Source organism: Leopardus geoffroyi, chromosome B2, assembly GCF_018350155.1.
Source record: "Leopardus geoffroyi isolate Oge1 chromosome B2, O.geoffroyi_Oge1_pat1.0, whole genome shotgun sequence".
NCBI lineage: Eukaryota > Metazoa > Chordata > Mammalia > Carnivora > Felidae > Leopardus > Leopardus geoffroyi.
The window spans coordinates 128,363,941-128,387,259 of NC_059332.1; the positions used below are offsets into that span (position 1 = coordinate 128,363,941).

The 23,319-nt window shown below is 38.7% G+C and overlaps 1 pseudogene; it reads right to left on the reverse strand.

Moving 5' to 3' along the window:
* Nucleotides 1-17,805: 17,805 nt before the first annotated feature.
* On the reverse strand, nt 17,806-19,284 carry LOC123609838 (annotated as a pseudogene).
* Between the last annotated feature and the right edge of the window lie 4,035 nt (nt 19,285-23,319).

Genomic DNA, 23,319 nt, shown 5'->3' on the forward strand with positions numbered 1-23,319 from the left:
AAATGGTGAAATTAATACTTGAATCCAACTTTATCTGTTTCTAATTCTTACTATGAAATACTAAGCTACACTCTCTTACTTACCTTATCCTTAACACAGAGAAGTATTAAAACGAAAAAATCGGGGCGCCTGGGTGGCGCAGTCGGTTGAGCGTCCGACTTCAGCCAGGTCACGATCTCGCGGTCCGTGAGTTCGAGCCCCGCGTCGGGCTCTGGGCTGATGGCTCAGAGCCTGGAGCCTGTTTCCGATTCTGTGTCTCCCTCTCTCTCTGCCCCTCCCCCGTTCATGCTCTGTCTCTCTCTGTCCCAAAAATAAATAAACGTTGAAAAAAAAAAAATTAAAAAAAAAAAAAAAAACGAAAAAATCATCTAAGACACATCACAACTTTTAATGGTGGGTTAATTGCCTTGGCTGCTCTTGGCCACTTCGTGGTGATCGTTCTTGCCCAGTCTTTATAAAAGTGCACAGGCGTGGGCTCACTTCAATCTAATTCTGTGCTCTGAGACGGGAAGAATGAGTACATTCCAAGATACTGGTTTGTTATTAAAATTTTGTACTGAAGCTATTTTGTGTGTGCAGTTCCCCGGTCAATTTCCCTTCTTACTAATCCGAATCCTAGTAGTAATAAACACAAATAAAATGCTAACGGAAGTGTAATGAAAATATTAAACAAGAATGATTATAACATGCTAGATAGAAAAAACTTCTTCAAATAACTTTAAATGATACAGCTATATTCTCTCCTGTTCATTTGACTGAAAAGACCCAACCTCCCCCATCTTGACATTCTTCACGTAAATGTTTGATCTTGCAGATACTGTCCTGTTCTTCCATGCAGTGCATCCACCGCAGTGCATCTACCAAGGAGAATAGTTAATGTAGAGAAATTATAATTTAGAAAAAATGATGATCAATAAAATATGATACAGCAGTCAGAGCATTGCTATGAGAAGGCTAAAGATATTAACGTAAGGGTGGTTTTATATGTGAATATTGTGTATCTAAAAAGAGACCACTGTTCACTGCCTCTTAATAAATTTACAGATCTGTGTAAATAGTAATACACTAAACTTAGCAAAATTCAGATTAAACGAATTAATTTTTCTTCATTACAGGACTTCCAGAGCCTCTATTTTGTTAATCTGATTGATTGTTCTTGAAGAGAAAGGTTTACTGTGCAAGACTGTGTGATCCTCCACTTAGTTCAGACCCTCTTACTTGGTAAGTGTTTCCAGGAACATACATTGAGCACTGCTGCTCCTAAAAGCTATGTCTTTCAATATCCTGTCTTGCTTTTTGCTTAGTAAGCATTTGCTTATCGAATTCCTGTTAGGTACCTTGTACTATGTTGGAGTCTGGAGACCTCATGAAGTTCAAAGTGTACTTGCAAAAGCAGATATCCAAACAAAATTGTTACACAATAGGCTTAGTTCAAGGTTGACTCTGGGTTAGAAAAATACTAGCAGATAGGGAAGAAAAATCTTTTGCATTAACAGCGCAGAGGAGAGTAAAACATCCCAACTGCAGGCAGTCGGAGAAGTGAAATTTAGGGTTGCCCCCACGCCAGACTGAGAAGTAGGGAGTTAACCTTTAGTATCCACGATAACACGGCAACTCCACCAGGAAGGAACCATGATTTTTGTTTTTCTTTTCAGCAATAATATTCAATGTATCTAGCATAGAGTAGACATTCAAATGTTTGTTCCTTAATTACTAAATGAATGCATGGCCCCCACTTTATAAACACACATCCTTTCCAGTAACTCACTTATAATACTCTCCTCTGGAGTTGTGGCTCTCATTCTTTGTTTCCAACTCACTCCTTATATTTAGGGCTGGACACCTCCTGAAACTCTGGTCTCCCTATTCATAACTGAAGATCTCTTTCCTGAACCAATTGAATAGGACTTCCTTTAGTTTCTCTAGAAATGTATTTTCTTATCTGATCTCTCAAAGCTGGACTTTTTCTATTTTCCAAGGAAACAGCTACTCTGTCTGATGTACTGATTCTCACTAATGTGCTAATTGGGAGTGTGTTAGTTTTAGACTTCTGAGAAGCAGATGCCAAAATGGAATTAGGAGTGCAAGAGAGTTTTGGGGGGACATGCTTCTGAAGGTTAAAGGGAAGGGAATAAGGGAGGATGTGAGAACCTTCCATCTGACCTCTGTGAAGGAAAGAGTGAGGGCAGGAGGACTGGGGTGGGGAGAGAGTGTCAGACTACAGCAGAGTTCTGAGATTTTGGCCAGGCCAATGGAGGGATCTTGGGACAAAGCTACCCATCACAGCAGACCCCACCAGGTAGGAATGGCTGGCCCTGATGCCTCTGCAGTGCTCAGCCATTGGCTGGGAGGGAACCAGGGGGTGGAGATGTGGGGTGTGATGGGAGCAACAGCTGGAGCCCTTGGTCAAATAGGCTTCCCACTGCAGGATTGTTTTTATGATCCCCACTGGGAAAGAATAGAGATCTGCCCCTTTTGTGTCTCTCTCCTTGCCCTGGTAACAAGTGGGCATTTTCTAGTGCTCTCTGTAAACAAGGCTCTGCTCTCATTTACATTCACATTTCCCAGGCTTTTTTGTGTGTGTTTGGGCACACATAGAAAAGGATAATATATTGGCAGCACATTATGGAAAATAGTGGAGGCTGCTCCAGGCAAAGGTTCAGGGGCCCAAGTAATTCAGAGGACTGAGGGAATAAGTATCTCAAACTCTCTTAATCCCTTTGAAGCACACTGTCCGGAATCTGCTTTAACCCGTCAGTTATTTTGCAGAGGGATTTTCTCTGCACGGTGGTTCTCAACTCTGGCTGTACGTTAAAATTACCTGAAGAGATTAAAAAAAAAAAGTGAACACCCTGATCCCACTCCAGACCATAGGCAAATCACAAGCTCTAGTGGTATACTAGTGGTATACTGATTTTCGTGTACAAAGTTGAGAACCACTATTCTGGTGTCTCCTATAATGCCAGGGCAAGACCATAGGGCAGGCAGTCCCTAAGGCGTACATCCTTTTCTCCAAAATGAGGGGGTCCTGAGAAGAATGATAATGTGTGAAGAGTATTAGGGTAGTCATTGCCTTCACTATCTTTTTTTTCCCCCATTCCTCTGGGTTTTCTAGGAGCTGGGAGGCCTGTACAAGGCTGAGTTTCATCGCTTACTACCTAAACCTGACTTGCAATAGTGCTTTGGTACTGAGTTCATATGGAAAGGCAAAAGACTCAGAAAAGTCAACATGATACTGAAGAGGTCTTGTAGTTTTTGAATTTTTCTACCAGGAAAATTGGCAAATATTACAAATCAGTGACTTTTCTTTTCCCCAGTCAGTTTTACCGTGTACCGTTGTTTTTATGTATATTTTTATACTGAGATTTCTCCTTCTAGTTCTATTTATTTTGTTGTTGTTGTCCAATTTATTTGTTGCAGATACCTGGTTATTTTTGCAGATTATAACACACTGTGGTGCGGTTTAACATGTATTTCCTATAAATAAGCATGCAGCATGACCAGATTCATGCTGATAGTTTTGAAGACCATTTTATTGGTGTCATGCTCTTCCATAAAGAGGCACATAATTAGTGCTTCTCCTTCTTTTTGTGATGTTTACAGCCAGTGATACTCAAGGACCTGATTCATTAGGTCATTACAGGTTACAATGTCATTCTTACTTCCATTGCCTGCCTGGAACCCATCTATAAAGAGAAACTCCTCTTGACTATGATTTGGTTGTACAGTGACATCTATTTTATAGGAAAGGCAGAGCACACATTCAACTTTTTTCCTTTATTTACCATCCTTGTAATAACCAATCAGTTCCACAGCATCCTCTAGTGACAAACATTGGGTTGTTTTTGGTTCCCAGAATTACTAGAACTCATGGATATAAGCATATATGATATGTTTTCACCCATTGTAGTCATCATCCTAATAGATGTCCTACATTTGATTGGTGGGACCGCTTTAGGTTAGAACCTGAGTCTTTCTGACCCAATTCCAGCCTTTCATAGGTTCATTCATCTGCTATGATAAATGTTCCAGGCTCATCTTATATACTTCCTGTCCCAGACCTAGGAATTATATATATCTTTAAGATAAGATTCTTTTTTAGTGAAAAATAGCACTCAGGGACCATAACTCAGGGTCAGGCTTTTCTACTACTCACTATTTCTAGGCCTTTTCAGTGAATAGAGCTACCAAAAAAAAAAAATAAATTAATTCTGGCACAATTATTTCAATGCAATTTCAGAACTGTATGGGTTTTAGGTATCCTCAACTATCTTAAATTTTTGTCTCTTTTCTCCAAACCAAGAATTCTAGTTTTACAGAATAATGGGATGCTGAAATCTGAGTATCACATAATTACTCATTTGATTTAATACATGTGATTCACAGAACACTCTCAGAATAATGACATCATTACTGCTAACAATGTAATTATTGAAAGAACTAAGCATTTTAGCAGTTCTTCTGTCCCTTGATAACCTACTAAAACTACATGAATTTCTGTATTTTAAAGTAATTTGAAATATTTCTACTTGGCACACTCATGGCATTAATAAATGCAAAGTAGATTTACTTGTTTTTTTAAGATAATTTTTGATATTTAGAAACACTTTTTTAAATTTAAGTTTTGTTTTAAAATTATGTAGCATACATATATGCTTCAACATGCAAATCTACAAAGACAAGAAGTATACAACGTCAAAATTAAAACTTCCAAAATATTTCACGTGAAACTTGAACTTGCTTTTTTGAGTGTAACTTTTCAAAGTCAGTTTAAAATAGCAACATGGAATTCCTTATCTTTTTTTTTTAATTTTTTTTTTCAACCTTTATTTTTGGGACAGAGAGAGACAGAGCATGAACGGGGGAGGGGCAGAGAGAGAGGGAGACACAGAATCGGAAACAGGCTCCAGGCTCCGAGCCATCAGCCCAGAGCCCGACGCGGGGCTCGAACTCACGGACCGCGAGATCGTGACCTGGCTGAAGTCGGACGCTTAACCGACTGCGCCACCCAGGCGCCCCGGAATTCCTTATCTTTGATGAAGAAATACTTGGTTCACAAAGCAGTGATAGAAGTATTACAACCTCTTGTTTTACCCACCCAAAAACTTACAAAAGTTGAAATTTTACTAAAGAAACTAATGTCTCTTTTTCTTCTTTTGTGGATAAATGTACTATGACCATGATTAGTGAGCACACAGACTTGGAGTCACCACCACCTGGTGCTACTGCTGCCGGGGGATCTGGCCAAGCTTCCTCACATCAGCTGACCTTGGTCTGTCACCTGTCCCTGGGGCACCTGGCACATAAGGTCATCCCACGGCTTCCCCATGAGAGGAACATGATGGGCAGTGGCGTTCTCTGAAGCTGGTTGCTAATGGAGTTGTCCAAGTGGTATGACAACTTCCCGATGATCTTGGTTTACCAGTCGTATCACTGAGGGATGGGAAGTGCTGGATGCTTGTCACCTGCAGAGACAGGGAAGTGTGCCACTAAGCCCTGTGTCACCACTTACCATTTGAGAAGATCCAGACAAATCTGCTCTTGGTCAGAAATGACCATCCCCAGGGCTCTAGCCCCCCAGAGTGGTGAAGGAATCAATATCTCCTGGTACACAAGCAGCTCATGCCAGTTGAGAAGAGCTGCCATCATGTACTTTAAGTAAAACACATTTGAGAGCAAATGTTCTTTTTAAATCCTTTCCTCACCACTCTATGGTGGGTGTCATAAAGGGAACGTAGGCTCAAATAGCTATTTTTAAATGGCATGTTTGAAGATATTTTAAAAATTGAGAAACAACCCTACTGTAGATTTTATCTTATGTGGGTAAAAAAGAGAGTTTTTAGGTGGAAAACAAACAAAAAAAATGGGCATATGAGTTGTTTTTCCTAGATTACTTCTCACTTTGTCAACCAACTGTACTTAAGTGGTTATGACTATCCCAACTGGGGCCCTCACATTGGGAAACTCAGTGTGGCCTTGCCTTAACATTCCATTCACTACAACTAAATCAGAGAAATACAAAAATTATAGAGAAAGTGGGGCGCCTGGGTGGCGCAGTCGGTTAAGTGTCCGACTTCAGCCAGGTCACGATCTCGTGGTCTGTGAGTTCGAGCCCCGCGTCGTGCTCTGGGCTGATGGCTCAGAGCCTGGAGCCTGTTTCCGATTCTGTGTCTCCCTCTCTCTCTGCCCCTCCCCCATTCATGGTCTGTCTCTCTCTGTCCCAAAAATAAATAAATGCTGAAAAAAATTTTTTTTTAATTATAGAGAAAGTTCTACTTTTTGAAGAAGACATCCCATAAAATCATCACTTCCATGTACATTGAAATCTGTTAGCTTATGGGCACCCAAATTCTGTCAATAGATTGAGAATAACATAGCAAATTTCTCAGATCTCCAGACAGAGCTCGGGAATAATGTAAAGAAGTGTGCATGCGTGTGTGTGAGGGTGGGTTGGGGGTGGATGTGGATGTGTGTTGGATAGTAGAGGATAGGCAGTAGAGTAAGAATATGGTGGGAGGAGAGGGAAAGTAAAGACTGAGGGAAAGGCTGGAGATGGAAAAGATTTGGTTACAATAGAGAGAAATATGTGGTCAGAGATAGAGATTGTTATCATAGGCACAGAAGTGCCCTTTTATAAACTGTTGGTTAATTCCATAAAAACTTTGTAAGTGCCTGCTGCACTGGCAGCTGAGATACAACGGGGGTAAAACCAGGTAAACCCCCTACCGTTCACATTTTACATTCTGGCACATTTGGTGTAGCTCCCAAACCTCAGTGAATGATCATCTTATAATATATTTAGGAAAAATCACTATTAATAGTGTGTCTTGAAGGAAAGACGTACATTCAATTTGATTTCTAATCTTGACAAATGTAGCAAAACAGAAAATAGTATACAACTGTCTTCATTTCAAGAAATACGATGATTTTTAAAAATGCATAAAATGTCACAAATGGTTTCGTGCAATGTTATAAAAGCAAAGTGTACGTTGCATTGTCACTCTATAACATGATATATATTTTCCTTCCCATATTTTTATGGGAATTTGTGAAGTCTGTGTTTTCGGGAAATTTACCTTCTGATTGCCCATTGATCCCACTATGCAAAATTACTTTATAAACTATTTAATTACATACAGAGGAGACAGGAGGAGTTCTATCCCCCACTTATCATATTCCAGGGAGCTTCCCTACCCTCCTCCAGGGGCCCTGACCTACGCCAGGTCAGGGTAAACAAAACAAGCCATCTCATCACTCTTTAGTAAATGGAACAATAGTGCCAGAGGTCTTGGCATAGTGATGTACCAGAAAAGCTGCAAGAGGCCAAGGAGACATATGTCTGAAGACATACGTCTATTTTAGGTAGAGTATTTCAGGAAGGATCAGTTTCTGTCCCCCTTCCAGATACACACAGGACCTGAAAGTACTCACTCTTCCAGCTCCATCAAAGGGAAAACCAGATGGAATTCCCAATTCTTAGCTCAAACTTAGAGAAAGAAGTGAACTACTGGGGACAAGACAGAAAAGGGAATACGGCCAGAGAAAGACAATGAACACTCTCATGCCCATACGAATTTATCAATTTGGACCAGGCTCTGGAATCCAAAATAGGATTTTCAACTAGTAAGAATACGGCTGAAGAATTTCACAGATACTTTATTGTTATTATTATTGTTGCAGTTGTTGTTACCATAGAGACAGACTCTAAACATGCCTCTCGTCACACCTCCCATGAGATCAATGCCTGCCCCTAAGATTCAGACAACGGGGTGGGGGGGGGGGAGGGTCACAATGAATGTCAGCCAGAGCAGACCACGCCCACTACACCATGTCCAGGGGATTGAGGGCGAAAGAGCAAAGCTGTACACATCGAAGGACCCAACCGTCATCTTTCTCTTCTTTGAATTCTCAGCATGTCCCTTTTGTGTCTGTCCTGCTTTTGGATTAGAATTTGACTGTAGGCTGTGGACTGTTGTAAAATAAGAACTACCCAGTGAAAAAGAACAGAGTCCTCGCAAAAGTGCGACATGCCTGAAGCTTTACTTTTCTCATTTAATCCTAAAAACAATGCCACATATTATTATTTTTATTACTGTTATTTTGCAAATGAACCAACAGGCTCAGAAGAGTTAAGTGAATTGTAACATGTCACCTTGGGCAATAAGTGGGAAAAACAGAATCTATCCCTAAATCTATCCAATGCCAGAGACTATATATTTTGCACTATGTATCATTGTCATGTTAATTTAAGGAGCTCTGTGAAATTGCTTTATGTGTCTACAGTTGCATAAGTGCTGTGAGGGCCACAAATGAGTCACTATTTTGTGTACTTGGTTAAGTAGCTCTGATCTGTGGGCTTACATGTTTAGCCAGACTTGTTTCACTCACAGCAGGCATTCAGCCTTCTGAGGAGGGAATTCTAAGTGTTTATCTCTTCTGATGCTATGAAGATTGTTTCCTGAGGAAAATATTCTTTGATCCCTTCTTTTCTAGGACCTGCTGTTATTTCTTTGGGTATGGAAGTAAAGTATATGGGTCAAAAGATGCCCTTTGGAGGCAGACAAGATTTGGGTTCAAAAGCTGGTCCCATCACTTTCTAGCTATGTGATTTCAACCTAAATTTTCTCATCTGCACAGTGGGGATAATGCTAATATCTATTCATGGAGTAACTGAGAATTAATGAAATAATGTACTTAAAATCATAGCACAGTGTTCCGTAGTAATCCAGGCAGCTGAGTGAATCTACTTGGAACAGTAGGCATACCTTGGAACAGAACTAGGCATACCTAGGTCAAGACGTTATTATTTAACTTTCATTGCCAAGGGCACTCATTCTGACTCTTTTTAAAAAATGCTTCCTACTCATTTTTTCTGCCTAAAAGGTCATAATTTCTCTGTAGATGGTTCTGTTTCTTCTGGAAAAAATAATTTCTTCATAAATAACAGCCCTGTAATGATTTGGTGCTATTCTAATCTTAGCCATGCAGAAAACGCATGTTTGCAGACAGTGATGATAACTCTCCATCTCAATTTTCCATGGTGAAGTTTGTTGTTCCTTTTCTTCTTCAGCCAGGCCACCAAAAGAGAAAAGCTCTTAGCTATGTGAGGGGGTCAAATATGTGTCAGACATCTCTAAAAAGCATGCTTGTCTAAGAAAACATGGCTCCCTCTTCAATGCCAAGACATGGGAAGAGCTCAATTGTTCATCAGGAAAGTGTTTGGGGTAACATTTTTAACCAGCCATATCCTTCTTTTCTAAATATTTTGGTAAGCTCAAGTGGATTTGTATGAATTTCACTTAATTCAGAGATTTTTCAATTATAAATTGCAAAGTCCATCCCCAAAGATGCCTTTCTTGGGTGGGAACTGAGACCCAGACATCAGTATTTCCATGTGATATACAAAAATCTGGGGAAATGAGAAGGTGGCTGCCAGATGTTAAGAAAGTCAGCCTGATGTGGGAGGAAAATAGATCAAAGGGCTGCCTGCAACTAGTTTGCTCCAAAAGGCCAGAGCAATCCCTTTTAAGTAGCTTCTGATTCATGTATGCTATATTCTAATGGCCAAGTCCTTCCTCAGGTCTTCAGGTGTCAGGATGAAGTCCATAATGCACATACCTAACAGAGATTTTATTGACTCCCCTTGTACTCCCAGCAGGCTTCTCACAAAGAGAAGAGGAAGGCATATATCCTGCCTTAGGAGCTTATATTTCAGTTGAGTAGACTTGAAATGACTCTTCCCTAAGACAACTTGCAAGGCTTGTTTTGACTTAATATCAAGTCAAATGCATTTAGACTCCTAGATGATGAAGTGTGGCCAGGAGACAGAAGTGGGAGGGTTACTTGGATTTAAAGTCAAGAGATCTGGACTTTTAGGCCAAGTTTGTCTCAAACTTTCTAGATCACCTAGGGCAATCACTTTATGTATTCTAGCCTTTGATTTCTTTGCTAATAAAGCCCTGAATAAATAATCTTTAAATCTCTTTCAGTAATCTATTTCTACAATTCCAAGTGCAAATTATATAATTCCAGGCAACAATACTGTATGTAGGAACCTCTAAGCACTGTGCATCCTGTCCCCTGGAATGGTAGACTGAGGGATGAATGAGTCATAGATCCTATGGACAAGGGCTTACTTTCTATTGGGCAAACTCGATGTGCATCCAGTGTGGACCTGTGGCTATAGAACAAAGAGGGCTACATGTTCTAACAGAGGCCCAAGAAAAGTAAGACAAGAGTGTCTGTATATATTCATTGATTTTATGTCTTTTACTTTCTCAGGAACTGGAAAAAAAGCCAAAAGGTCATTCATACCAGATTGATAACTTCTCCCTGATCTGAACCTCTGTTACTATTTCAATCTATATAGAGATATTTCTCTCTCTCTCTCTCTCTCTCTCTCACACACACACACACACACACACGCACACACACACACACACACACATCACATCACATCACATTGTACCTCATGGGCAAGTTGTGTTTAAATCATGTTTTGTTTTGTTTTTATATTAACCAATGTTCTAGCTGCACAGGGGAAAATGGTACCTTCATCAGGGTTCTTCAGTTGCAAGCAGAGTAAACAGACTCTGGACAATTTAAGTAAAAGGGAATTTATTGTAAGTTGCTGAGTGAGATCACAGAATTAAAGAAGTATAAGACCCAGGGTAAGAAAGTTCAAGAAGCATTTAGCTCCAGGGGTCCTTGTGGCCATAAAAACCCTATTGCCTTTATCAGTGAACCACCCAAACTAGAAGGTGTAAGCTCCAACAATCTTTTCTGACTTTAGGCTCAAGAGTCAAAATCCTTAGAAGACAAAAGCTCATTAGCATAGCTAAGGCTTTCTGCTAACCTTTTGGCAAGTCAGGGAGGGCACACTGTTTTGTGATAGCTCCAAGACTGCAAACAATGAAAGGCTATGGGAACTTCGGAGATGTAAATATCCAAGGAAAAAAAAGAGTGAATGGGTGCTGAGGAGTGGACACCAACATCCATCCACTGTAGTAAGCAATTTGAAGAAAGCCTGAATTTTTCTTTAATGACCAATCACCCTTGAAGTTTTCCTTTGCCAATGCAAAATGAATAAAACTTGTAGAGATTTTAGAAGACAGTTTTATTCTAGCCCAAATTAGGATAGCTGCTCAGGAAACACAATCTTCACAAGGAAGAAAGTGCTCTGGGGAATGAACAGTTTTTACAGGACTATATACCTTTTTACATCTTGTAAAAGCTCAAAAGATTATAGATTATCATATGGGCAGGAATCACAAGATTTAAGGCAAGGCATGCAGGGAGTGGGAATATTGATCAATATCTTAAGACCAAGATAGTTTTCCTTTAGGCTACTCATTTACAAACAGGTGCACAATGTATGCTTGGTGGTCATAAATCAGGCTTATGGTTTAAACAAAGTTTATGTGCAGTCATGTTGACTTAGAAAGAAATCTAAAATGGCCACCCTTATACCTCAGGCCTTTAGAGAGCTTTTTGTCTCATCACCTTACAGACCGAGGTTTGATTACTTTTTTCATTTATTTTTAAAATTAACGTTATTTTTAATATATCTGTGATTTTTTTTTTCAGATTTTTTTGGTGGGTAAATGGATGTTCCAGAAATATATACCATGTTTATTCTCAGCTGTCAGTAACCCCTAACACATCCTGTGAAGCTCCTGAGAACAATTATGGTTATCTAGGGAAAAGGAAATGTTAAGAGCTGATGCTGGTGTCAGAGAATCTACATTTGAATCTTCATTATCTACTTGGTGTACAACTTTAGATAAATCATTTGACTTCTTTGAGTCTCTGATTTTTAAAGTATAAAGTGCAAATAATCCCCGACTAATGTGTAACGAATATAAAACACATAGAACAGTTCCTGGTAGCTACAACATGTTAGTTATATTGTAGTTGTTACTGCATCGATCGATGATAGGTCAAAGGAGAGAGGTAAAATGTGTATTTTACTTTCTAAGGAACTGGAAGAAGTCAAAGACCTCTCAGGCAAGACTGATAATATCTTTCCCCTGTTTTAAAATGTTCCATAAAATGCAGGTTTCATCATTCTCTATTCTTCTTAGAATGTGCCATCTAGCCAGGTATATCTCATATTTCCTACTTATATCAACTCCAATACTTTTTGATGATAGTGTCTTTGCCTAGAAGCATGTTTCCTTCCCCCTGACCCTTTTCACATTTATCCCATTCATACATCCAGATGAATCACATCTTTCACTTCTTTTCAGCTTTCCAAAGAAGCTGGCCATCTGCTAAGTGCATTCATGGGATGTCAGTCATGAACAATTGAATTTCACAGAAAGGAAGAAATGGGGAAAGAATCATATCTGAGGAGTCAGAGAACTCAATGTTGTTCTGGGCTTTTTCTTTTCTAAAGTGAATCAAACTTGAATATGTATCCAACTGTTTTAGCTCAGAATGTTCATGGAACAGAGATCAGAGTGGTCCCAGAGATGGTCATTACTTGTCATTTGTGTTCTGTTTCAGAAACCTCAGGACCTCCATGAACCACCCCCCACATAACTTTTCAGTATGTTATGGGCGATTTGAGAGGCTGCCTCTTTAGTAGCTCTGGGATCATTTATACCTTTCTCTTTTTTTTTCTTAGGAGCTTCTGAGGCAGCAGAAGTCAGAGCTCTGGCTCCTTACTCTAACTCAGCAGTAAACATAAATAATCACAGAAAAACAAAAAAGTCAACAGGTCGTCAGGGGTTTCACATCTTTGTATCCAGGCAGAATTCTCCTGGGATGATGATTTATACCCATATCAGCATTCTTATTTTTTAAAAAACAAGTTCATTATTCCCCTTTTATCAGTAATTTATTTTTCACTGATTTACTGATTTAGCTCGATGACATTTTATGCTTTTTTCTATCACCTGTTGTTGTTATTTACCTTTTAAGCCAAACGACTAAAAACTTCATTCTAAGACAATATTTAGAAATATATATATATATATATAGAGAGAGAGAGAGAGAGAGAGAGGATATTTAGAAATATATATATATATATATATATATATATATATATATATATATGTTTATTTATTTATTTTGAGAAAGAGAGAGCATGAACAATGAACAGGCGGGGAGCAGAAAAAAGGGAAAGAGAGAGAATCCCAAGCATGCTCCACACTGTCAGCATAGAGCCCCATGCGGGGCTTGAACTCATAACCATAAGATCATAACCTGAGCTGAAACCAAGAGTTGGACGCTCAACCGACTGAGCCACCCACGCACCCCTTTACATTTTCTGTAGAAGCTCCCTGCCCAACCTGGGTCTTTACATACTTTTATCTCTAAGTATATACATCGTGTTTCCTACAAGAAACAAGATGCTTTTCAGTTTGCTCTGGTTTCCATTGTGACCACTGACTTGTACCGACCACCCACCAGATCCTTGTTTTTCATGCATAAAAAATTTTAAAACCACATGTTTCAGCGAACATTTCTGGTAGAAACTCCTACCTCGAGGGAGGGAAATTAGGTATTCTTTTGATTTATTAATTAGCCATTAGGCAAACGCATTTACGGGAATGCAGAGAAACACATGCTGCTATGACGTCCAGGTGGCTAAAGAAAAGTTTCCTGCAAACAGAATAAAAGGAAACAAAAGGAAACCTCATAGAAACCACATTTAGGGAAGTTCCAGAGGGCATATCTTTATTAGCCTCAAGTACAGAGACAGTATACAAATTTCTAGTGGAATTCTAGGCACTTATCAAAATATTCCCTTCACTCAACCCATGGGATATTTTAAGGAGGAATTTAATAACGACTTGGCCGTGAACAACTGTGGGGCATAGCTACCAAGTTAATATTCAGGTTTGTCAACACTTCAAAAAGCAAGTGTCCGTGATGTACATTTCTGTATACCTGGGAGGTACGTAAATGGTTTCTGTTTTGTTTTGTTTTGTTTTGACCTTGTAGTGCTCCAGACACAATCCAAGTGAAAGCCTTTACAGTCTTCTTTTTTTTTTTTTTTTCACATCCTCTTATAAACTATTCGGGTTCTGTATGGACATGGGCATGCTGTATCATAATAAGGTGCTGTTTTCTTTTGATCTTTTTAAGGATGACCACCCCTCCCCCCACCAAAATGTCACATTCCAGTTGCCATTGTGATATTTTTCTGACTCACACTAGAATGTAGCTGCAGGTTGTGAGCCACTTAAAATTGGTAGACAGAACTGATTTCCCAGGTGCTGGAAAAAGCCTTCTCCTAAAAATTACCTTTGCTAATATTATCAATTTTTGCAATTTTACCATTAGATATTTATCAATTTTGTTCCCTATGTGTTAAACTATAAGTACCCAGGGAAGAAGGCAGCTGTAACACTTCTGGTTTTAGCACTTACTTATGGTTCTCTCAACTTTCTAGTTGGCGGTGGATTTTGATGAGGGGAGAGAGAGAAACAGAAAGGCCATGAGGTACCCTGGATCAGAGGCATGCGGGAGATGGTATAAGATAAAGAAGGAAAAAAGGGGAGGCTTTATAAAAGGGAGATTAGTATGAATGTTCACTTTTTTTAAGAGCTCATTTAATGCCACTTTCTCCCTGAAGTCTTTCTCGTGTGATCCAGTCAGAAGCAAAATGGTGCCTCTCTCCTATCAAATCCAGGAGGATTCAGCAACCAATGTCATGATATTCACACATACTCCCTTGCACTGCAGTCATTTTTGCAAATGTTTAATCTCCTGATTCGTGAACACATGTATTTTGTAAATCTCTCTCCTTCTTTTCCCTCCACCCCCTGCTTCTAATTCATAAGAGAGTTGGCCTAAACCTGGAGCAAGTCATTTTCACAGTGTTTAATTCTGAAGTCAAGAGATGAGGAGAGAGAACAAAGTGTTCTCTTTCATGAGAACAAAGGATGCTTCCCTGAACTAGGACTTTAGAGAACCCTGTCAACACAGAGTCTGCCTTTGGCTATAAGAAAAGCATGCTCTACACCAGAAAACAGCCTGGCTTAAGTAAATGCTCTATATGACTAGATTATGTGCCATTTGAGTAATAACAGTAATATTCATGTTGACATAGGTCTTTATCCTCACTGCAATATAGCAATTCTGTGATGATGTCTGGGGTTTGTTAATTCCTCTCTCTCTTTTTACATTTTCTGTTTCAATAAAGAATGAGTCATCTGAAGCTTAGACAAGTTAAATGACTTGTTTAAAGAGCAGAAAGTTCTCATGTCTGCAAAGCATACTATACCCAGAAAGGCAGAGTCGGATCACTTTAATATCATAAGTGTCTTATTGAACCTTTTTTTCCTTTTGCCTACGCGTCTTCCTCTATCTCATTTTATAATGACCATCTTTCTGTTTATCCAGATACAACCTCAGAACCATTTTGTCTCTTTCTTTGTCCCCAGAAAGCAAGATCCCTCTCTTCTGGTTAAGGTCTGTTTCCTCGCCCAAACTACTGAAATATGCACACACTAATATCTTAACTTTCCCACCCATTATCTACACTTGTCAGACTATTCTTAAAGTTTTGAATATTTTGCAACCTGCTTCAACTATCCATTGATAGATGTGGGATAAAATGCACATTCGACTTAGCAAAATCTTCAAAATATGGCCTCTTATTCCCCATCTCAAGAGTTGATTCCCTTACTTCACGTTGAGTCATCCAGGAAAAGAAGAATGTATCTCAGTCTTTACCAAAACAGGTCCATGCTGTTCTAATTCTGTGCTCCTTCTCACGCTTTTCTCAGCCTCATTTCTGTATCTAAAACTTAATGAACTTCTTCCATAGCCTGAGGTCTGTTGTAAGCAGTGTTCATACATTATCTATTACTTATTTCTCCAACAATCCGATGACGTGAGTTTTCTTCTCCCCATTTTAGAGTTGGTACACAGAGTTTTAGTAAGCTTCCAGAGTTATAATGCAGGCAGAATGTGAATCTGCCTCTACCTGACTTTAAAGTGATGCTCTTCGTGTTTCTTCCTTTCATTTGGAATTTTTCCAACTTGCATACTTCATCTCAAATGCAAATATTTTGTTCCCCTTCTTACACTCTTTGTGTCGCATTGTATTTAATTGGCTGATGTCATTAAGGACTTTTGCAGCTGAACTTCTGGGGAATATTTGTAGGGTTTTTTGTCTTGTAATTTTTTTTTTCTTTCTGATTTTTCTGCCAGAGGAATAATGCAAGTTGGTACATATCCCCCTTTTCCATTTTCTGATAGCATTTGTGTAGGATTAATATTATTTCTTTTATGTTTGGTAGGATTTATCAGCCAATCCATCTGGGCTTGGAATTTTTTTTGTAAAAAGCATTTTAATTATGAATTCAGTATTTTAATTGGCACTGGGACATTCAGATTTTCTGTTCCTTCTTGGAGTCAGATTTCAGTAGTTTCTTTTGAGGAAGTTATCCATTTAATCTAAGTATTAATTTATTGGCATACAGTTTTTCATGTATGATCCTTTTAATATCTATGGAAAACTCTCTTTCGTCTCTTTCATTCCTGATATTGATAATTTGTGTCTTTTTCTATTGATCAGGTGAGCTAGGGTTTTACCAATTTTATCAAAATTTTTAAAAAGCCACCTTTTTGTTTCACATATTTTCCCTATTGATTTACTCCTATTTCATTAATTCCCACTCTTTTTTTGTTTCATTCATTCTATTTAGATAGGGTTGTATATTAGCTTTTTAAGTTAAAATTTTATATCATTGATTCTAGATCTTTCTTCTTTTCTAAGGTAAGCATGGGTTGCTACAAATTTCCCTTTGGCCCTGCTTTATTTTCATTCTACAATTTTGCTATTATGTGTGTTCACTAGCATTCATCTCAAAATATTTTCTACTTCCCCTTTTGATTTAGTTTTTGGCTAATTTGTTAATTTGGTTTCTAAAAACTTATTTACTTTCCAAATTATTTAATTTCATAACATTTTGGCAAATTTCCACATATGTTTATGTTTGAATTCAAGTTTCCTTTTGTTATTCAATAATACACTTTGTACAATTTCAATCTTTTAAATTTATTGGCAGTTGTTGTATGGCCTATGGTCTGTATTGGCAAATACGCCATATATGTTTAAAAAGATTGCAGATCTTCTTGGTTTATGTGGTGTCTTCTGTGTGTGTCAACTAGTTGGTTGATAGTGTCATTCAAGTCTTCTATATTCTTCCTGATTTTTCTATCTATTGAATACTGAGAGAGGAATATGAAAATGTTCTACTATGGTTTTAAATTTATTTCCTCTATTTCTCCTTTTATTTCTGCCAGTTTTGGGAGATCTGTTATTAGATGTATGTACATTTACAATTGTTGGATTGACTCTTTCAACTTCATAAAATGTTTCACTTTTTTTGCAGCCACATTCCTTGGCTAGAAGTTTATTTTGCCTTATATCAATATAGCAACTCCAGTTTTCTTATGCTAGCTGTTTGCATGCACATTATTTTCTATCTTTTTTCTCTCAGCCTATTTGCATCTTTGTATTTAAGGGTGCCTCTTTTAGGCCACATGGCATAGAGTCCTGCCTTTTCAATCCAGTTTCACATTCTCTGTCTTTTATTTTGTGTATTTGGTCAATTCACATTTAATAAAATTATGTCTATTATGGACTTTAAGTCTGCCACTTTGTTGTTATTTTTATTTGTTTCATTTCTGTTTTGTTCCTCTACTCCTCCTTTCCCTGCTTCTCTCTGTGTTGAGCAAATATTTTGCATCCTGTACTTACTTTTTAACATATATCTTGCCAATTTGTTAGTGGTGGCTCTAAGGATTACAAATGCTACTTTTATTTTTTAATTTTTTTTTCACTTAAGACAGGGAATACTTTATTCAAATCCATGAGAGAAATGTACAGCTTGGATCTATAATGAAGCGTTGTGTTTTAATGCATAGGTCATAAATTGTATATTAGAGAATACACTGCTACATACAAATTAACTGATCAGAGCACAACTTTTCAATATTCAAAACAGAATAAGCTTCCCTGTAAAAGCAGCACTTTTGTGACATTTTTAACTTTAGTATTCCTCTCCTTCCTCTTCACCCTCTCCTTCAACAGAATCCACACCAACTTCCTCATAATCCTTCTCAAGGGCCCATGTCCTCACGGGCCTCAGAAAACTCTCCTTCCTCCATGCCCTCACCCAGATGCCAGTGAACAAAGGCACGCTTGGCATACATCTTGTCAAGCTGGTGGTCCAGGCGAGCCCAGGCCTCAGCAATGGCCGTGGTGTTACTTAGCACACACACAGCTCTCTGTACTCTGGCCAGGTCTCCATAGGTACCACAGTGGGAGGCTAGTAATTACCGCCAACTTTGAAGCCAGTGGGGCACCAGTCCACAAACTGGATGGTACGCTTGGTCTTGATGGTGGCAATGGCAGCATTGACATCTTTGGGAACCACGTCACCATGGTACAACAGGCAGGAAGCCATGTATCTACCATGGCGAGGGTCACATTTCACCATCTGGTTGGCTGACTCAAAACATTCATTGGTGATCTCTGCTACACAAAGCTGTTCATGGTAGGCTTTCTCAGCATAAATGACAGGCGCATATGTGGTCAGAGGTAAGTGGATGGGGGATAGGGCACAGGTTGGTCTGGAATTCTGTCAGATCAACATTCAGGGCTCCGTCAAATATGAGGGAAGCAGTGATGGAAGACATAATTTGACGAATCAACCTATTGAGGTTAGTGTAGGTTGAGCGTTCAATATCAAGATTTCTACCACAGATGTCATAGATGGCCTCATTGTCTACCATGAAGGCATAATCAGAGTGCTCCAGGGTGGTGTGGGTACTGAGGATGGAGTTGTAGGGCTCAACGACAGCAGTGGAAATCTGGGGAGCTGGGTAAATGGAGAACTCCAGCTTGGGCTTCTTGCCATAATTGACAAAGAGACATTCCATCAGCAGGGAGGTGAACCTGGAACCAGTTTCCCCTCCAAAGCTATGGAAAACCAAGAAGCCCTGAAGACCATGCTCTGGGCGGCCAGTTTCTGAATTCGATTCAAGACAAGGTCAATGATCTCCTTGCCGATGGTGTAGTGCCCTTGGGCATAATTATTGGCAGAATCTTCCTTGCCGGTGATGAGCTGCTCAGGGTGGAAGAGCTGGCAGTAGGTGCCAGTGCGAACTTCATCAATGACTGTGGGTTCCAGGTCTACAAACACTGCCCTGGGCACATGCTTGCCAGCACCTGTCTCACTGAAGAAGGTGTTGAAAGAGTCATCTCCTCCCCCAATGGTGTTGTCACTTGGCATCTGGCCCTCGGGCTGGATGCCACGTTCCAGGCTATAGAGCTCCCAGCAGGTGTTGCTGATCTGAACACCAGCCTGGCCAATGTGGATAGAGATGCATTCACACAAGGTTGTTGCTTTGCGGCTGCCGAGAAGATGGCAGAGAGGAGGTGGAGAGGTTGTTGCTTCTTACAACGTGACTCTTAGGCGGTGGATGTAAGAGAACCTCTACTTTTATTTATTTAAAAACCATTTTTTTAATGTTTATTTATTTTTGAGAGAGAGGGAGAGAATGTGAGGGGCAGGGAGGGGCAGGGGGAGAGGGAGACCTAGAATCCGGAGCACACTCCAGTCTCCAAGCTGTCAGCACAGAGACCAACGTGGGGCTCAAACTCACGGACCGTGAGATCATGACCTGGGCCTAAGTTGGACGCTTAACGTATGGAGCCACCCAGGTGCCCCTATAACATGCTACTTTAACTTATCAAAATTTACCTATTCCACAATGAATGACTTCTAGTTGAATACAGGAAACTTCCAACAATATGGTTCTGTCTACCTCTCCCTTCTTTGCATTGTTTTCATCTATATATACCATAATTTCAACAATATAGTAATATACATTTGGTTTTAACTATGCACATATTTTTTTTAAAGAAGCCAATAAAAAAGCAAAAAATACATATATTTATATGAACTCACATGTCGCGTACTTATCCTTTCCAGTGCTCTTTATTTCTCCTGGTATATCTGAAATACCATCTGTTGCAATTTTCCTCTGCTCTGGAAAACTTCCCATTTTAAATAACGCAGTTCTGCTAGCATTAATTTCTCTCTATTTAAATTGAAAAATGTCTTAATTATAGCTTTAATTTTGAAGGATAATTTCTCCATGAATAATTTTGAATAATTTTTTTCTTTCACTACTTTTAATATGTCATCCCAATATCTAGCCTCCATTGTTTCTGATGAAAGGTTGAATATTAATCATACTGTTATCTCTATGTACTATGTCATTTTTCTCTTACTGCTTTCAAACTTTCTATTTATTTTTGACTTTCGTTAGTCTGAATTTGATGTGGCTGGATATGACTTTCTCTCTTTTTATTCCAGTTAGGTTTCACAGAGCTTCTTGGACTTGTTAATTTATGTTTTTCAACAAATTTAAGAAATTTTAAAACATTTTTTCTTTAAATGTGTTTTTTTCTCCAGCCAATTTCTTTTAGTCCTTTCCTTCTGGGTCTCTGATTACATGTGTGCTGTATCAATTGATAGTGTCACAAGCTTTTTTCATTTTCTTCAATATTTTCTTCTTTTCTATTTGTCAGACGAGATAACTTTTCAAGTACGTGGGTTTTTTTCTCTTGCATCATCTGAAATCTGCAGTTGAGTTTATTGCTAGTTTTTAAATTTTAGTTATTATACTTCTTAGATTTGGATTTTTCAGTTTCCTAAAAGTTTCCATTTCTTTTTTGGCATCCCTACATATTTACTCATTAATATGATTTTTTTTTAATTATTTGAACAGATTTCCTTTAATTATTTGAATATATGTACAGTAGTATTGTGTGGTTTATAACTATTAAATTCAACCCCTAGGGCCACTTTAAATTAGTGTCTATCTATATCTTTGTTCCTTGATTTTTCTGTATAACGCTTAAATTTTTTTTTTTAATGCTTATTTATTTTTGAGACAGAGGGAGGCAGAGCATGAGCGGGGGAGGGGCAGAGAGCAAGGGAGACACAGAATCCGAAGCAGGATCCAGGCTCTGAGCTGGCAGCACAGGGCCCGACGTGGGGTGGAACTCGTCAACGAGATCATAACCTGAGCTGAAGTCCTGTGCTCAACTGACTGAGCCACCCAGGCACCCCTGTATAACATTTCTTTTATAACTAATAAATTTTAGTTGAAAATTAGACCCAGTGGCAGCTATGGAATCTGTTTTGCTTTTCTGAGGACCTTCAGATTTATTGCTTCGTAGCCTGTAACTTGCATGGATTCAAATTACAAAACCTGTTTTCATGTAGTGTATTGTAACTGAGGTTTCTGCTGCCTAATTTTGTGGGGTTTTAGTTGCTGTCTTTTTTTTTTTTTTTTTTTTTTGGTTTGGTTTTTGTTTTAGTTGGCATCCTGGAAATCGCTATTGCTCAGGAAAAAAATTCATATGACAAAAGACGTGTGTGTGTGTGTGTGTGTGTGTGTGTGTGTGCGCGCGCGCAAGAGAGAGAGAGCACACCTGCGTGTGCACAAGTGACTTGTCTTGATTTTATCTCCAGTTTGCTTAATGAAAATTGACAGTTGAAGGACTATAATGCACTGAGAGTCTCTCCACTACACTGCCATGCCAATGAACTTTTTCTTTCCAAGTTGACATGTTTATCCATTTCCTCATTCAGTCTTGCTTCCACTCCCAGATAGTGCCAAGGGGGTTCTAGGGTGCTGCAGAATCCATCCGGTCTACCCCACTCTGCTTCAAACAACAGGCTACTTGTTTGGGCCATGAGTGTTCTACTTACACTGAACCACCTGAGCTCTGCCAACTCGGTTCAAGGTCTTCTGTTTGTAGTCTCTCCTATAATGGCAGGATTTTATCACACTTAGAGGCCCTTCTTTATTTACTATGGTTCAACATTCTAACAGTGTGCCATACTGTCACCAAAGATGAAGTTGTTGATGTTTTTTATGACATTCTAGACTAGAAATCTGAAAACAATTTCAATCACCTGGAAAATATTCAAATAATAACAGACACCCAACATGTCGTAGTTTTCTTTTTTTTTTTTAATTTTTTTTTTTTTTTAACATTTATGTATTTTTGAGGCAGAGAGAGACAGAGCATGAACGGGGGAGGGGCAGAGAGAGAGAGGGAGACACAGAATCAGAAGTAGGCTCCAGTCTCTGAGCCATCAGACCAGAGCCTGATGCGGGGCTCGAACTCACGGACCGCGAGATTGTGACCTGAGCTGAAGTCGGATGCTTAACCCACTGAGCCACCCAGGCGCCCCTAACATGTCGTAGTTTTCAAGGCATTGCCCCATCTCTTATTTAATGTGATCCACACAATATGTAGAACAGGTGTTGCTATAATTCTTTTTTTTTTTTTAATTTTTTTTTTTTCAACGTTTATTTATTTTTGGGACAGAGAGAGACAGAGCATGAACGGGGAAGGGGCAGAGAGAGAGGGAGACACAGAATCGGAAACAGGCTCCAGGCTCTGAGCCATCAGCCCAGAGCCTGACGCGGGGCTCGAACTCACGGACCGCGAGATCGTGACCTGGCTGAAGTCGGATGCTTAACCGACTGCGCCACCCAGGTGCCCCGCTATAATTCTAATTTTACCAAAATTAAGCTAAATGTTCAAAGTCTTTTCAATAGTTAGGATGTAGATTCACAGAATGCAAGAGACAATGCTTTAATATCCCATGGTCCATGCCATACTCCATTCAACTTAGCTTCTCTGAAACTATGGCAAGGGTCCATATTAATTTTCATGCCAAAGTTAATGCTTCTTTCATTTTAAACTGTTTCCAGAGACTTAAACATCGTAGGACTACTAATTATATCAAAAATATTAGTCTTATAAATCTTAAAATTAAACCTAAAGGACAAATATTGAAAAAAATATCCTTACGTTTTAAACTTAGATTAAATTTGAATCAGATAAATTTATATATAATTATAAAACATAAGTCTCACACTTACATTTATGTAACATATAGTTCATCAATTTAAACCAAAATATTAATTTTGCCATATCATTATTTTGAATATGAATATTAAGGAAAATACATAATGTAAATAATTATAAGCTTCATAATATATGCAAAGTAAAATGTGGCCAAAAAAAAAAAATATGGTATAAATTTAATAATAAATTGTCTATAATGTCAGGGAGCAATTTGGGGTTAAGTTTGATTGAAGGAAAGAAGTTTACATTTTTGGGAGTAAATTTAGTTGCATAAAAGAATAAATAACAAATTATCAAAACATTGTGGTCAATCCTTTATTTTAATGACTGGAGAGTATTTCGAAGACAAAGTAATACTAAATGTAATACTTTTGTTAACAATAACAGCTTTTGTA